This window comes from Bacillus rossius, chromosome 1 (assembly GCF_032445375.1).
Source record: "Bacillus rossius redtenbacheri isolate Brsri chromosome 1, Brsri_v3, whole genome shotgun sequence".
NCBI lineage: Eukaryota > Metazoa > Arthropoda > Insecta > Phasmatodea > Bacillidae > Bacillus > Bacillus rossius.
The window spans coordinates 202,237,682-202,253,152 of NC_086330.1; the positions used below are offsets into that span (position 1 = coordinate 202,237,682).

Consider the following 15,471-nt stretch of genomic DNA (forward strand, 5'->3'; position numbering starts at 1 on the left):
AAATCTTCTTGCAAAACTGAATCAGGGCAGCATTGTCCACCTTCGCCATAGAAATTAATTCCAAAACAAGGGCATCCAATTTTTGAGACCTCCAATCATATGTCTCTATAGCATCTTTAACAGCTGCATTGTCACAAACAATCAAGTAATCTCGTTTGATACAGTCTGCTACATGTGGAGCCATGTGTCCATTTGACACAAAAATGTCTAAAGAGTTTCTTAATAGACTGTTAGATAGAGCAATTTTGTTTTATTAATGTAAGTCTGGAAATTGTGTGTTGACAGTTGGCAATATTGTTCTAGCATTTTTTTATGTCTTGAGGGTGTGTGAAAAGATGGCAGCATGTTTTACAACGTGGTTACGATGTCTGAAATAAATCAGTCGTCACAAGTTTGTAGAAAGCCTTTTATTTCTTCGTTCCAACTTTAACAGGTTATGGGCCCAGTATTGGCTTAAGAAACAATAGCTACAACTATCAGAAACGGAACGCGGTGTCTAAGAGGCTTGCAAGAAGTTATCGGCACAATGGAGACGCCGTTACAACAGACTGGAAACATAAAGCCGTTTGAAGGGACAGGCTACACCTTCTGGAAACACAGGATCAAGCTGGTACTGGAGCAATCCCGTGTAGTAGAAGTTCTCACACAGAAACCACCTGCAGAAGGTAAAGATTTGGACGTCTTTAAGTTGAACGATGTGAAGGCAAGGAATATCATTACACAGTGTTTGGCGGACAATGTGTTGGAGTCAGTTATGGATAAATCCACAGCCAAGGAAATAATGGATACGTTGGATTCCACCTACATCAAGAAAGGAATAAGCCGACAAGTCGATCTACAGAGAAAACTAAGAACATTTCAGTTTAAGTCAGGAAGCTTGAAAGACTTTATCAATACATTTGAAAATACGGTAAACGAGATTAAAAGCTCGGGTGGTAATGTGTCGGATGCTGAAGTCATGACTCTCCTACTCTCTTCTATGCCGGAAACCTACGACGCTGTGACTCGTGCCATTGATATTGTTTTTAGTAAGAATCCGGAAGATGTTAACTTAAATTATGTGAAGAATGCTCTACTCCAGGAAGAATTACGTAAAAAGGAAAAGGTAAACAGTGAAGAAAAAGTGGTGGCATTTAACTCGAAGAAAACATTCGGTAGGAACACGCGGAAGGATATGGACACAAATGGTGATGGTTTCAGAAACCAAGGTAAAGTGCCATTCAAATTTAATTGCTACAATTGTGGACGCAAAGGTCATAAGAAAAGTGAGTGTAGATTTACTGGAGGAAAACAAAGCGGTAACTATAAGAGTAACCATAAGGTGCGTGAGAATAATGGTGAAGTGACTTTTGTGACGGCTAATGAACATGAGCAAAATGTACAGAGTCAGTGTCTCATGTCGGACAGTTCAGCGATCTCTTTTATTGTGGACTCTGGTGCTACTAATCATTTAATAAACAAGAAACACGAAGAGCTTTTAAAGGATACACAGGAAGTGAATTTAAACATAGCAGTGGCTAAAAGCGGTACTCATCTCAAAGCACTGAAAAGTGGGACCCTACAACTGGCTACTCATAAAGGTAAGCCTGTCACTATAAAGGACGTTCTGGTATGTGATAACTTAGAATATAACTTGCTGTCAGTTAAAAGAATTGAAGAAAATGGATTTAGAGTACTATTCGAAAATGCAGAAGTAAAAATATTGAATAAGGGCTGTGATGTTTTGGTGTCTGGAAGTTTGATTAACAATCTCTATGTGATCAAATTCAAAATCGATGAGAACGTTGTATTGTTGACCAATAATGCAGATCTTGTGCACAGAAGAATGTCTCATTCATTGTACTTTCCCTCAAAAATTTTTTGTGAGATTTATGTTAAGGGCAAACAAACTAGGAAAAGCTTCAAAAGCCTACCTCCAGAGAAGAAACCCAGCAGAATTCTTGAAGTTGTTTCTTCAGATGTTATTGGACCAATCTGTCCCCCAACTTATGACTCTAAAAGATACATTGTGACATTCATAGATCATTTTTCCCATTTTTCCATGGTTTATCTGCTCTCTCATAAGTCAGAAGTTCTTGAAAAATTCAGGGAGTATGAGGCAATGGTGTCAGCTAGATTTGAGACCAGAATATCAAGGCTTCGTTGTGACAATGGAGGTGAATATAGCTCTGGGCAGTTTACTGACTTTTGCAAATTGAAGGGTATCCAAGTAGAATATATAGTGCCTAGAAATCCTAAGCTGAATGGTGTGAGTGAACGTTTTAACAGAACATTATTAGATTCTGCCAGATGCATGTTATTGGATTCCAAGGTTGAAAAGAAATTTTGGGGAGAATCCATTTATGCAGCAATATACACACTGAACAGAATACCCACGTCAACTTTAAAAAAGGGATGTCCTGCAGATATTTGGTACGGCTACAATGATCTGAGCAGGATAAGAGTATTTGGGTCAGTAGCCTATGCCCATGTTCCAAAGGAAGAAGTCAAGGGTAAACTTGACCCACGATCAAGGCCATTAATAATGATGGGTTACACAAGTAATGGTTATAGATTGTGGGATGAGAGTAAGGGTAGAATCATTACAGCATGTAGTGTTAAATTTAGGGAAGTTCAGGAACCTAACCATGTGATGAGTCAACCCCAGTCGTCAAGAGTACCCATTCTTGACTATTCTGGACAAAACGATGATGAGGACAACCCAACTTTTGAAGAAGAACCTGAGGATGATTTTTTTGGATTTCCTGAAGAAGATGAAAATTTGATTCACGTCAATGTACCAAGAAAGAGCCATCGAAAAGTAAGACCTCCAGAAAGGTTGCAAGATTTTGACACAAGTTTGATAACTGCATTGTCAACAGGACTCCTACCATCAGAACTACCTAACACATTTCAAGACGCATTGGAATCCGGATGGCAAGCAGCCATAGATGAGGAACTCAACACCCTAAAGAAAAATAATGTGTGGGAATTGGTTCCGGAACCATCAGGAGACAACATCATTGACTCGAAATGGGTTTTTACGGAAAAGGAGATTTTAGGTGAGAAGATAAAGAAGGCAAGACTTGTTGCAAGAGGATGTTTCCAACAATCAAAGCCTGAAGAAGAAGTTTATACACCAGTTGCTCGCCTGACATCTCTGAGGTGTCTACTCTCCACGGCGGTCCAGAAAGAATGGTGCATCGATCAACTGGATGTTAAGTGTGCATTTTTATATGGTGAGTTAAAACAACCAGTTTATATGAAGATTCCAGAGGGTGTTACTGTGAAGATGGAGGACCAAGATGGGAACCTTGTATGTAAGTTGTTGAAATCTCTGTATGGTCTCAAAGAGTCCTCACAATGTTGGTACAATAGGTTGAAAGATGTACTAATATATTTGGGTTTTAAAAGGAATGTTGTAGATCCATGCATCTTTATGCAAGATGATTTGTTTGTCATTGTATATGTGGATGATCTGTTGATTCTTTCTGACAGTAAAGTAAAAATAAGCCATCTCAAAGAGGATTTAAAGAAAGAATTTGAAATGAGGGAGATGCATAACAACATAGGGTTTTTTAATTTTTTGGGTTTGGAAATAATTGTTGAAAGGGGTCTGATCCAAATAAGTCCAAAGTAACTAATTGACAAAATTTTACACAGATTTGATATGCACAATAGTAAAACCTCAAACATCCCCATGGAACACAAGTTGAATTTAAATCCAGCAGATGAATGTAAAGTAGAACTACCATATAAAGAGTTACTAGGCTCCCTCATGTACGTTATGTTAGGAAGTCGACCAGACATATGTTTTGTCATCACTTATTTTGGTAAGTTTCAAAATTGTTATAATGAGACTCACTTTAGGCATCTAAAGAATGTACTGAGATACATTAACAAAACTAAAGATTACTGTCTTTGTTATTACAGATGTGATGATAATGATATTATAGAATCCTATGTTGATGCAGATTTTGCTAATGACACTTGTGACCGTAAGAGTATATCTGGTTTTTTTGTTAAGGTTTTTGGTAATAATGTTTCTTGGAGGAGCAAGAAGCAAAATTGTGTGAGCCTCTCTAGCACTGAAGCTGAATATGTTGCCCTTGCAAACTCAGCCAGTGAATGTTTGTATGTTCGAAATGTCATGAGTGATATTCTTCACCTCCCAGAAATGGGTATTGTGATTTATGAAGACAATCAGTCCTGTATCAAGATGTGCAACACCTTTGAGACCAAGAGATCAAAGCACATTTCTGTAAAGTTCCATTTTGTAAAAGATCTGGTGATGGAGAAGAAAATTTTGAGATTATGCTATGTTGAAACCTCTCAGCAATATGCAGATTGTTTGACCAAAGCTCTACCTCACAGTAAATTATTCAAATGCATTGAGGGGCTAGGTATTGCAAAATTGAGGGAGAGTGTTAGATAGAGCAATTTTGTTTTATTAATGTAAGTCTGGAAATTGTGTTGACAGTTGGCAATATTGTTCTAGCATTTTTTTATGTCTTGAGGGTGTGTGAAAAGATGGCGGCATGTTTTACAACGTGGTTACGATGTCTGAAATAAATCAGTCGTCAGAAGTTTGTAGAAAGCCTTTTATTTCTTCGTTCCAACTTTAACATAGACTACTTCTGATGACTTCAGGCGATAAACAGGATGCTCCTTTAACAATTTTACTTTTGAGTGGAGCCTTCACAGTAAACTTTGAAAATATATGTTGTAAGTAACACCTGCATTCATTTCTAAACAACAACACTACAACCTCTTTAAGGTCTTTGCATGCTGCTTTGGCACCAAATCCTATATCTATATTGCTCACAGCTTTCAAGACATCTGAATTGTATACATCAACATTTGTCAGCTGAACACCCGATTTGATGTCTTCTACCACATTTTTCTTCAAGATGCGAGTGCCAATGCCTATCAAGAGAGACAACGTATCTTGATAGAGCAGCGGAAATAAAGCATCATTGGACTGGAATTTCGTTAGAAAAGGCTCTAGCTGCAATGAAACTGATAGAAGAAATTCCAACTTTGCAAACAATAGCTTATCTTTCAAGGCTTCTTTCACTCTTACATAACACTGAGAATTCGGGGGATTTTTCTCTACTGCACTGACATATTTCACAAGTGATGGAAACATCTCAATGGCTCTTTGAAGTACTCTTGAATTTTCAACCCATCTAACTTGGCAGAACTTGAGTGGGAAAACTTCAGAAGCAGTCTTCAGAGTGTATTCAGCTCTTCTAACCGGAAAATCCCTGAACAGATAGTACACAGATCGCAAAAATTCATGTATTTTCCATCCTACTGTAGTGTGTGCTGTTTTATAAGCCCCTTGCACAACATGTAAAGGGCATGTTCCAGTATCAAAAGGCTTTCCATTTCCATCCAGCTCGTTACCAATACTGTCTTGCAAGTCACGTAAAAACTTTAAGTTAACGTTAGGCCCATCAACAGATACTTGCAAAATGTGATTTAGGGGCAAACCTAGATTGGCCATAGTAGTTGTGAAAGTTTCCAACAAATCTTTTGCTGTTGCTCGTTGAAGAAATGTTGATGTCAGGTACTTGGTCACAACTGCATTGCAATCTTCATCCCAGAAACGTACAATCAGATCCATTTGACCTTTCTGACTAATTTTATTTAAACTTTCATCGAGGGAAATAGCAAAAAAATTTGCATTTTTTACTTCATCTACAAGTTTACTTTGAAAATAAGGTCCAAGACCATTAGTAATAACATAGGACAATTTGTCCTTTTGCATCATGAAATTTTTTGCAATCAAACTATCGGGGAACATGTACGGAAACAGTTCAGAACTTGATTCTGAGCCACGTGAAGACCCATGAGTAACTACTTTATTTAAAGCCCAAACAATTTCTGCCTTTGCTACGTCATCCTTCAAAATGAAATTGCCTAGGCCTATGCCAGAAGTACCTGCACATTCAGTTCTTTTAGTATCACTATTAGTTGTTCCGCTAGAACAGTCATTCTGTGTTTCAGTGTTCATTGGTGAAGTGCCTGTTGCCAACATAGATGTGGAGCATCATTTTTCTTAGAAAATTGCAGTAATGTTTGCTTACCTTTAGAGATTTCCAGGAGTTTCTGAACATGTTTTTTCCCCTTTTCATGAACTTTAACACAGTATACACCACCATGGGAAATACCAAAGTCGCTTCTACAAATAGTGTAATAAGCTTTGTATTGTGACTTTTCTACAGGCCTAAGCCAAGACGTCCAATTTCCTTCTATTGCGCAAGGCATTTTGAACCACTGATCTTGGAAACTGCACTTTCCAGGCATTTCTTTTATATTTCACACATATAAATACATAAACACGTGAAGACGTGTCAATCAGAATTTCCAGAACTTAAGTAAATAATTAACTGTGACTTTTTGTTACAACAAACTCTTCCATGTTCCTAAATAGCACATGATACATAAAAGTCAAGAAATATTTTGCACCTATTACAGAAAACCCCTTTTGGCCGATCTATATTTAGTACCACGTGCTAAAACGTTGCAGTGGCGATTAATTAGAAAAGCACACATCGATTTACTGGTAAATAATGCACGGAACGTTTTTACTATAAACTCAGTTAACTGGCACACAAACGAAAACGTTTTCTTTCCGGTTTTATATTCACAAGAATTACATGACGTTATAATTAGTAAAATCCACGCCACTTTACACAACACAAGTCGGCAGCCATTACAAATCTACGTACAAATCCAAACATCCGTGTTTCGAAGACAAAGGAAACAGCAAACAGGAAAGCACTATCGATTAGAAGATATCAACGTCTGCTTCCGCGAGACTATTGATGCGCATATGTCGATTTCTACACCCGCAAACTATCGATTTGTATCGAAACGTTACGTACGACGGGTAAATAAACATTAATCCGTGACTTCCACAACAATTGCGCCACTTTTTCGGTACTTCCGTGACCAGCGCTTCATTTTAGTTACTTTTTGGTGACTTCCGTGACCTGTAGACACCCTGTATCACTGACTGACTCATTACGATTGACTTGAAATCTTTCAACCGATTGAAACTTAGCATGGTTACTCATTTTGTGATGTATGTAGACGCTCACTAAAATATGATTTTCCGAAGGGAGTTTTGGGGTAAAATATCAAAATTCCCGTTTTTGGTAGAAAATCACCATGCCAACGGCTGTTGCTTTGTTGGTGCTTCATTCGTTTCTATGGCAACAACTAATTCACTGTTAGTGCAGTCCTCATCACCGTTGCAATTTTACGGAGACTTTAAATATCAAAAATTGCCCTTTTTTTCAATTTTATATCCTACAGACTTGAACTTGACAGTAATGTTCCTGATGTTATGCAGAATGACGTTTTCTGAAAATCAACTCCTAAGGGTGGTTAAGACCGGGCAACAGTGGGACAGCGGGATTTTGCATTGTTTATGCCTTCTGCATCTCCATGGCAACGAGCATTGCTTTGATTTTTTTTCCATTCGAGGTGCGACAGTGGCGTACCCACAAGGAGGGACATGTATAATGAGCGGCGCAAGTGTTCTGCCTGTAGACTGCCGTAGCGAAGTACGGGTACATCAGTTGTACTTTGCGTGCTCGAGAATCGGGAAATCATCGGTGCTACTCGTTTTCTCTCCGGTACATTCCAAAGCATTGTAATAAATTTTTGTCGAAATTAATTGCATTTTATTTCATTTATTATTACTGTAAATGGGATATTTAGTCTCATTTTCCCCCCATTAGTATAGCCGTGCGAAGCTGGGTCGGGCAGCTAGTATAATATATATTAAATTATATTGTTCTTTTACAATATTCGCTAAAAACACCTACACATTAAGTTGAGGCCATTAAGCTACTGACTCAAACACAACTTCACACCACGTTGCACTCAACGAGGTCCCTTTCATCTGAGGCGAGAAATTTACATTTCAGCTTTTCAATGTTTGAAACAGTCGTTTAAAATTACACACCATGTTATACGTACAGATGTACAGTATTTAAATGAAAGTACCGGACTTGACAAAACCAACGACCAAAAAACGTCCCCCCCCCCCCCCCCCCCTCCAACGTTTTAATAGTTTTATAGTTTTTTGTATTAAATTAGGTCGCAATCACTACTGTTACTCAATGCCCAATTCTACCAAGCAAATCTAAAACATAATCAAAGTAGAATTGAACTGATTATTCCATAGACCAATCACCGCAATTTGAGAATTTAGACTGACCTATCATGAACCAACCACTGCAATTCAAATTTGTTTACGTTCACTTACCAATTGGGCTGCTTGGTGACGTTATTTCTCTCGTTGCTCTGTGTTTAGAAATTGAGCTCGAATGACATGAGTGTTCATAATTTTCTTGCCATATTTCGCGGTAGGGGGGGGGGGGGGGGGGGGGGGGGGGTTGAACCCCCAAAACACCCCCTCTTGGGTACGCCTATGGATCATCGTATCTCGCCACGATATATAGGAAAAACCTGAATGTTATTTCGGTTAAACATAAATACTGAATTTAGGAATACATAGTATTTATTTATTTGTGTTTAATTAATATATTAGTTTCAAAATAATTGTATTATTTTGTATTCCTATTTATGATTCTGCCAAAAGTAAATGTCAGCTATTCATGGGTTGTGTATATTATGACAAATATTTATATTTTTCACTAATTGATATTTTATCTTTTTGCAATTAATGTGCATAGTGCAGTGCACTAGACACCACAACCAGTGAGTGGTATTGTGTTACAGAGTAACAAAATAAGTAATAAGATAATAGAAAATTTGTAAAGTGTGTGTGGATGTATTATCATATTAAGATAAATGTAGGGCTAATGAATTTTGTGTTTAATGTTCTACAAGTTATGTTTGTATAGTACTGTAGTTTTTGTTACAGTATTAAGAAATTATATAAAAAAAGTGTCGCTCTTCGAGTTTAGTGTTTTGAAATTTCGTTTGTGCCACTTCAATACATATACCGTATTCACTTGCGTAATGTCCGCACCCTTTATTTATATATCCTTAAAAGAAAAAATTAAAAATTCGCATAATGTCCGCACCAGTCGTCTACGGCGGGCAACACAACTTTGGCCACCCCTAAAGGACGCAGTACGAATGGAAAGTTGACGGCTCTGTAAACAAAGCCGTGACCTTGAGCTGTCCTTTCTCTCCTGTTCTGAAAGGGTGGGGAAATTCGTTGAACTGAACAAAGCACGGTCAAAGGCCCCGCCCGCGTATAAGCCCCCCTCGTTTTGTAAACATTTTTGAGAAAATTTAAAAACGTGTTTTTCTGGGTTTATCTGAGGGTAGGGCAGCTTGGCATGCATCAAACAACAAGCCATGTATTGTGAGCGGTGGGAGGTGATTTTGTAAGTGTCCGTTCTCAGTAGGACAGTCGTGAGGCATGCCAGACGTAAGCAGTTAGTCCTATCTCAAACGACATAAAGATAAAGAAAGCTGGTCTAGCGCGCTGCCGCTGTGTTGATGTGGAGTGTTGTCGGAGAAGTAGAGGGGAAGTGAAGGAGGAAGGGAAGTGGGTCAAGGATTCTAACACTCCTATGTCTGGTTGGCTGGCTAGCTGGCAGGAGGGAGGTTAAGCCACGCCTCTGCCTCTCTCCCCTCCTGCCACAGCGCTGCCACTGCCTCTCTCCCCCCCGTCATAGCACTGCCTCTCCCCCCTGCGGAGTCGTTGCCTCTCTCTTCCTCTTGCCGCGTCGCTGCCTCCTCCGCCTTCCTCATTAGAACAAAGACGCACGACTTGAATAGAACACAAAATTTTGTATTTTTGTATTTTTCCTCGCATAATGTCCGCACCCCATTTTTTGGGCAAAAAATGTGGTCAAATTACTGCAGAAATTACGCGAGCGATTACGGTATTATTTCTGGTAGTATAGCAATTATGATGAATCGTTTATATGCATTCAAGTGTTAAAATTACAATCATGCTGCTAAATTATTAATGTTTTATCCAAACTAGCATGTAATAATTTCAAATTAAATTGTGAAATTCCCTTGTAATAATTAGCCTGTGTGTTGCTTGGGTCATACCTCCAATAAATAACTTTTCCGTGGAGAATATAAAATTTTATGCTAGGTTATTTCATTTTTTCGCTATTGCTTTGCTGCATCATTTTAAACCAACATTCAAAACTTATTTTCATGGCAATACAAATGTGAAAACATACAGTATTTCTCATGCTATTCGTTTATTGCTATGATGGTTTATGTCAGCAACATTGCAAATATTTTCTTCATTCCTAAATGTTACTGTCCGATTTCTGCTTTCCTGACAATAGGTAAGGAAGTAATTTCTCAATAGTGTAGCTGTGTGCACACATGAGGGCTGTTTAATATAATTATGTTAATATAAAATATGTAACTATAAAAATATTAGTTCAGTTATAACCAGTTATTTTTGTGTTTTGCACGAGTGTTCCTAGAGAATTCCTTTCGATCTGGTACTTTTCAATGGTTTCAACCAAAAGTTTGCAGTAAATGTTATTGAGTACAATTCAAAACATGTTTTCAATTTAATGATAGGCCGATTCAAGTAGTTATTTATATATATTTTAATTTCTCTTTAATATTTTTTTAAACAAAGGCATTTTTAAAATTTTACATTAATGTTACCCAAGTTCAACTCGTTAACGGAAACAATTTTTGACTTGTTTTCATTATTATCATTAGTATATTACTACATACAACTTGTCATACGTTTTAACACACCTTGCACCAAACCCTATGCCTAAGCGTTTTTGAGTTATATTTTTTTCCGCTCACCCAGTTGGTAATATTCCTCTAAAATTAAGCGACAATGTTTCGGTGGCGTGTGACGTAATACGTTAATGGCATAAGCCAAGAACTTTCTTATATCTTTGTCCTATTAATTTAGTACTACATATTTTAATATTCATTCGAATGAAAGTCATTAATAATTTTCTTTTTACACAAATACGTTACATTGACTTCCTTTACGTCCCGAATTCCTCCCTCTCCCATCGCCGTATTAAATGTTTTTCATAAACAAACCTTAAGCGCAATGTATTGAATAAAGAACAATCTTATTTCATGCATTGCCAAAGATAAAAATTTCCTGTAAATATTTTTTGCATTAAGATATTTAAGATTGTATCTCACTTTGAAAATGGTGCATAGAATGACTCGAGTCAGTTGAAAATCTACAAAAGAAAAAGGTCCTTTCACAGTGCGTCACTATAATTAAACTGCTTAGTATACCTTGTATTGAATGCCTTACACTTGTAGTATAACTAATTCATGTCATTTTGGATGTTATTATATTACCGAAGTAACTAATAAATCCATTTATTTATCTCCATATCTTGGCTGGACCGCTCATATAACTGGATGCCTGGGCGTTTGCCCCTTTCGATCCTCCCCTCCAGACAGCCCATTACAAACAGGTGTAATTAATATCCGAATGGCACCGATTCACAGTTAATTCAGCAAGGTTTTTTAAATTGAGAAAATTTCTAAGTAATGTTTGTATACTTTTTTGTATTTTTTGAGGTTAGGTACATGTTTTTTGTTTTGAAGGAAAAAATTGTAAGAAAATGAGTAGCACGGCAAGTAGTAGCGAATTTCTGTTTTTTTTGAAAATGCAGAAAATCGGGAAGCATTGCCTATCTTAAATGTGGAAATGTTAGAGGGAGAAAATTTGTCAAACCCTCAAGAAAATATGGATTTTTCATGTCTCCCGGGAGTTCCTGGAAATTTGGAACTTCCTGCAGAACAAGTTCTAAATAATGTAATGGGGGGGTCAGACGTGGTGAGCCATTCTATGTTGGAAAGATTAATGGAAATGACAAAAAATTTGGGAAATTAAAAATTGCACGAAATACACTGGGGTTAGAACAAAAAATTGAACAAGGACAGGACCAGATCAGGAAAGAAATTTCACAATTTAGGCATGAAATAGTCAATCAGTTACACGAGGAAATAACTTAAGTTAAAAGTGAAATTGAAGATTTCAAAATTAACATTAATGAACAGGTAGCTACATGTACCAACAAAGTAAATGAATGTGAAGTTGGGATTACAGAAATACAGACTGGGTTGGGATCATGTAATGAAGAGATAAGTATTCTGAAAGAAGATATAACATTTGTTGGAAATAAGGTTCAAGTAAACAAAGAGAAAATTTCGAAAGTAGAGGAAAGTCTGGAAAAAATGAGAAATAATTGTGAGAGGGACAACAATGAACTCATTGAGGTGCAAGGTAAAGTTCATGACAATGCGAGGGGTATTTTTCTTAATGAAAAGAAAATCGAAAAAGTTGAAAGCAATTTTGAAGTTAATGTAGAAAGAGTATTGATTGAAAACCGAAAAATCTGTAACCAATGTGAAAAATTTCGGGATGAAGTAAGAATCTAATGTCTAAAGAACGTTGAGGAGAAATTAGCGAGTTTTTAGTAAACAGATTAGAGGGTACCGCACTACAATGGGGAATGCAAAAAGAGGGTGAGTGGCAAAATTTTGCAGAGGCAAAGCAGGCAATTTTGGACAAATATTGGGGGGTATATATTCAGGATGAATTTTTGCAATACTTGTTCTCAAGAAAACACAGAGGTAGAGATGGCCCCATGGCCCATTATGTGCAAAGGTTGTACGTCCAAGCCAAGTACTTGAGCAACCCTATTTCAAATGAGAGGTTCATATCACATGTACACCATTTTGATCGCCATGTACAAAACTGTATTTTGGGTCTCAGAGCTAAAACCGTTGAGGAAGTGGTAGCTTTGCTCGAGACTTGGGATCGCAGGGATGAGCGAGAGGAAGGGCTGAGAGGTCGGGAGATCGAGTACCAGGGTCGGCCACAAGGTACAATGGACCATATGTTGTAGAAGCAATTGCAGGGCATAATGTATATAAAGTTAATGGTGCCAATTGGCATGTGTCATTACTCAAACCATGGAAAATTTTTATGAAAAATTAAAATGAAAAGGATAAATGTACAACTGTAGTATGTAGAAAAGTGATATGTATTTTGTATAAGTGGTAATATCATGATTTACACGCATCTATCGTAAGTGTTCATTTAAGTTTTGACAGCATTTTGTTTTTTGGATATTGTGATAACTTTCAAAGAGATTGAGAGCTCAGACCATGAAATTGTTTTTTCAGATATTATCATGAAGATTTCTTTTGAAATTAAATTAAATTTTTTTTTTGGAATTCAACTAAGTGGGAACCATTTTGAGGATTGTAGCGTTGTAAAGTACTGTAATGTATTTGTACGATTTAGTTCAAGAGTTTTGTTTTCTAATGTTGTGCAGCAGGGATTAAAGTTTCACAATGTTTGGTTCCTGCCAAGGTAGCAGAGGTTATGTTGTATTTTGTCGAGGCTAGTTGGGAGGCAAGGAGGTTAAATTTTAATGTTTCCGGTCCGCATAAGAGTCCGATGGTTTTTTCAAGGATACTGCTAAAGTCCCTTGCTCCTTTGCTGCTCCTACCCCTCATGAGTATGACACTGATAATTTGTTGTTGATAAAACAGTTTATGATGTGAATTCTGAATACACCAAGAAGTACACATGGGAAAGATTATAATTGAGCATGTTACATACAATACAAGGTATGGATGGCAACCAACAATTTAAGAATGGTCCAACACAAAGTTATGGAGAAAAAATAATTTTAATTCAGAAGCAGTAATGTAGAATTACTAAATTAAATAAAGGAAATTGATAAACACCCACACATGGTAGAAGAATGTCTTTCTGATAGTAAAAACATTTGTGTATTGGTTACACGACAAAATTAATTGAAAAAAACTGAATTGTTTATGATAATAGTACTGTAAAAGTAAATAAAAATGTTATGATAATATTTTTTTTTTGCTTCAACTTAAGGAATATTATATAAATGCTATCTTATGAATTGATGCTAAAAGTATATTGTTTAATTAATGTGATATGATGGTTGTATATTTTTATAAGGATACAATTTTTTTTTGTGGAACTTTTCAAGTAACTGTATTCTGTACATTTAATTGAAAAGTTGGTGGGGTAATGTAGCATTGCAGGACAGTGCCTTCCCCCTTTTTTCTTTAAGTATTTATGAATAATATGTTTTAACAGTAATACAGTATAAGTTGTTTAAATAATTTTCAGTCATAACCTAACTGTAGTACATGTGGTAAATCATTGAAACTTACAATGAATCTTTTCAAATAACTTTCATGATAATATTTTACCGTTTATAATTGTTTTCCATGTTAATATTTATGTTTGCTTATGTTTTATTAATGTACTCTCTCAATTAATTACTGTTTCTAATATTTGTGTATTGTTTAAGCCTATTTGCTTTATTATGAAACAGCCATGTAACGGTTTTTTATGCTTTAAATATTTTGTTTATATGCGCAAATGCACTGAAAAGTATTTTTCTTTTATAATTTTGTCCGTGGGATGATGAAATCATGTATGCCAGTTGCGTGGCAGTTAGAGTGAAAAAGAAAGGCGTGCGTCGACACAGTGACGCCGAGGCGATAAAACGATAATGATGCATCCGGTGTAAGAGAGAGAGCAACTAGCGTGAGAAAATATTCTGGGAGTCCCCGATTTTGATGTCAAGCTGAAAAGAGACAGATCAAGGGAAGCCCCGAGTTATGTGTGTACCGAGTTTTTTCATGTATTGTAATTTGTTCTGTGATTGGCTGGTGTTGGAGGGAGTGTTTGATACTGTGCTGTGATTGGCCGAAAGTTATGTCATGGTGCAATCCTTGGTCTCTCCTGAGACCAGTATGTCGTTTTGGTTCTTCAGTCATCTACTGAACAGCGACTGAGGTGGTTAGTTGAGTAGGTGGCTCAAAACTTAATTATGAAGATTTAAAGAGTAAATTTCGTGGCTGTGATCCGGGTGTCACCGATTTATAATCAACCTTACTTTCGTTTTTTGGTCACAATTAGAATTTAGTGACTATAGTTGTCGGTAATCGCCCAAAACAGGACTTACTAAAATTTGTCACTGTTTCCGGGGACATTGTCCTTCGGCATTGTACCGAAAGTTGGGTGCAACTGCAGGACTTAACTTCGAACTGTTTTAATATTCAATTTTCGGCCAGTCAGCGTGTGACCCAAATTAATGAAGCTTGTTTGTTGTGAGAAAGTAAAATACTGTTTTCAACTTGTAAATGGTGTGGTCGCAAGATGGCGGCAAATGTCTCGTGGATTCGTAAGGTATAAATACATAATCAGTGAAAAACATTTTGTGTACGAGAGACATCATTGAAATTAAACATCGCCCATAACTAATATTCTAAGGGAAACATAACCTCACTTTTTTAGCATCCGAATATGCAAGTGTACCTTGTGAGTTACCCTTCGAAGCCCAAAACGTAAAATATCTGAGCTAGTCCGGTGGTCTTTGGAGTGCAACAACCCCATTTCTTAAAAATCTGAAAATTTGTCAGCTTGTAGTGCTAACCTTTGTTAATATCATGCATTTTGTTGAATAGTATGTTTTT

The 15,471-nt window shown here is 36.8% G+C and overlaps 1 protein-coding gene across 2 annotated transcripts in view; it reads right to left on the reverse strand.

Annotated features, from left to right (window-relative positions):
- The window catches only part of LOC134527243 (ribosome quality control complex subunit TCF25), a 361,743-nt gene that overhangs the window by 87,711 nt on the left and 258,561 nt on the right, over positions 1-15,471 (reverse strand). The window lies entirely within an intron of this gene.